The sequence below is a fragment of the Littorina saxatilis genome, linkage group LG2 (genome assembly GCF_037325665.1).
Source record: "Littorina saxatilis isolate snail1 linkage group LG2, US_GU_Lsax_2.0, whole genome shotgun sequence".
Taxonomy (NCBI): domain Eukaryota; kingdom Metazoa; phylum Mollusca; class Gastropoda; order Littorinimorpha; family Littorinidae; genus Littorina; species Littorina saxatilis.
This window is the reverse complement of record NC_090246.1, coordinates 6,133,572-6,136,380: the sequence shown is the minus strand read 5'-3', so window position 1 is coordinate 6,136,380 and position 2,809 is coordinate 6,133,572. Positions and strand designations below refer to the sequence as shown.

At 40.8% G+C, this 2,809-nt stretch overlaps 1 long non-coding RNA gene across 1 annotated transcript; it reads right to left on the bottom strand.

Moving 5' to 3' along the window:
* Positions 1-443: 443 nt before the first annotated feature.
* LOC138958073 (uncharacterized) lies at positions 444-1,577 on the bottom strand. The gene is made up of 2 exons (XR_011453281.1): positions 1,209-1,577; positions 444-926 (listed from the first exon to the last, which is right to left on the bottom strand). It is a non-coding gene; the product is annotated as an uncharacterized lncRNA (long non-coding RNA).
* Between the last annotated feature and the right edge of the window lie 1,232 nt (positions 1,578-2,809).

Below are 2,809 nucleotides of genomic sequence, written 5' to 3'. Positions count from 1 at the left end.
AAACATACACTCACAGACACACACCATTCATTTGACCACACGCAAACACTAACACCCATGTACGCGCAAGTGTGTGAAAAGCACACCGGAATTATTGGAATAGGATTATATATAATGAGTAGGATGTTCTTGTTTTTGTTTACTATGTGCATTTGTATGCTGGTGCTTGAGATGTGCTCATCTCCATGAAAAGGGCCCAAGGCCTACTCATTAAAACATTCAGACTTCAGACTTCTCTCTCTCTCTCTCTCTCTCTCTCTCTCTCTCTCTCTCTCTCTCTCTCTCTCTCTCTCTCTCTCTGTTACGGAGGGTTTTTACGTGAAAGTGTCTGTGTGTATTTATTTCTCTATCAGAAAAATGCGTGTTCTACTCTGTTTACTAACTCACTTCGTCTCACACAAACACAACACTCAAACTAGGCACAAAGACTGAAACACGATTACTGCCCTTTGCCCTCGTACCTGTATTCAAAACATCGCAACAAACATACAAATGTGATATCTCTCATACAATCAACAATCTCTTGCATTCACTATAATAATAATAATAATAGCTTATGTAGCACGTGGAAGAATAATCCGGTTCTCGATGACGTCGTCACTTGTTTCACACAATCCTTCTGTTAATCATGTTTCCTGTTAAACACAGGATCTCGTTACGCACATTTCACATGTTACGTATTCTCCAGTGGTAATTCACACTACAGTGACTACTCACAATTCAGCGGGTTCATTGCTGGATCCAATATCACGCCAATGACAATAACGCTCATGGTGATATGGGGTGGGGTTCCACCGGGTCCCAGAATTCCTGCGCTGCGTTACAACCTTGCGCCCACAATCAAACGATCCGTGGCGCCAAGGAGGGGATGCCAGTCTTCTTCTATCTTCCCCGCAGCCGAGGGCATCCTCTCTCCCACCGGGGTGCTGTGTAAAAAGTTTATGCTACCGTAAGTCTCAACCACTCAATTCTTAGATAAACTTCTCCACAAAATAATAATTCCACTCTTACTCAATACTATTCATTCATCCGTCAACTAGCTTATGCTGTTACAGTATTACAACAGCTCATTTACAAATTATTCCATTACGAAAGAACATACAACATTCCTTTCCAAAATGGCTGACAACAGCTCACACTTCTCAACATTATTCTCACAGTCATTTCACAGGTCAACATTACTGAACAAAATACAATTCAATAAATACCTGTATATTCACAGCATTGAATCACACATGATTCATCCAAAACATGAGTCGTATAACATTCGACCTCAATGTCACTTGAGCAACATTCTGAAAACGTGGAGACACGAGCAAACACGTCTGTCTCCCCTGACCGTCAGCAATGTTCTGCTTAAACACAAACCAATATGGCTACCTCCCTGTTAGCAATCTCCTCTCTCATTGGTCAGCCCTAAAACCAGGCAACCAATGACAATATAGTTTGCAAAATCAGATCACCCCATTTCAACAGGTGACACTTCCACCACGCAGTCAAGTCATGTAAACCAGAAGTATGGCAAGCCAATCTGTACACATTTGTCAAACACTTTTTAGACTGAACTATGTACAAATCCATTTGTCACACGCATTCCTTCTTTGCCACTACTAAAGCAAACGTGTGCAAGATTGTATGTTACACGCTTTGATGCCGAAATAAATTATTTTGATTATGCATTTATTTCTGAAAATTTTTACTTTCACATACATTCAGTCACTACCTTAAACACTTATGTTTTCAGTATTCATTTCAAGTGATCACGAACGTAGAAAAATGGGTATCAAAGCGTTGTTACATTTTGTTGTGCATTCTGAATAGTGTGCCAACAGTCCTTGGTCAGTCAATCACGTTTTATCTGTGTACTAAGTGTTTGACGGTAAACTGAGAATAACACCAACCCCGTTCTCCTGTATATAACTGAAAGCCACATTTTCTTCTTCATTCAATTTCTGTTTTCAAAAGCTTCGTCAACTTTCCACTTACACGACAAGCTCCCTTTACCAAGCTTCAATTAAGAACCCTGAATACGAAAGGTCAAAACAAAACATTAGGTAGGGCCTACTACTTTCACTATCGTCGTCTGCAACGAAAACCGAAAATGGCGAAACGCTTTGCTACGTACACAGAGGACGAAATTTCAAAGAAAAGATCGAACCTTACACCTGTGACTAGGAAAAGTTGCATAGACAGTTCCGTGCGGATCTCACCACGTATCAACGTACATCCGATGCTCAGGACCTACAGATAGGTGACGCTTTGGCGATTGAGGCTTCGTCTTCAGCTCCAACACGCACGCAGACAGTCAGGCAGGTCTAATCTGCACCAGCGGTGTTGGAAGGTTTTGATTTAGAAACACTCGAATGTTACTTCGACGAGATAAACGAACCAAAAGTCAAAAGTGTGCCCCAAATTCGGAAAATATTCTTTCAAAACGGCACTGTAAAAACCATCAACATCACTGTGAGAAAATAAACAATACAAACACAACCAGTTCCCCTGTGGAACATTTCGGGTGGACTTTCCCACGACCTGACCTACAAAAATCCTCCGTGTTCGTTCGCGCTTTGCATTCAATCTGTGTTAGTGCGCGTGTGTGTTTGTGTGTTTAGCTTTCGTTGGTATGTGCTGTTTGGTTCAAAATAAGTTTATCTTTTTTCATTGAAAGATTCAGAAACGTTGGTTGATACTTTGTTAAATGCATTCAACCAGAAAAGACACGAAACGCATTGAATCTATCATCTGTGTAAAAGGGCAATTGTGTTTTTCAGTCTTGTTTTGTGCCTGTTATTTCGTCCCTAAAAACTCA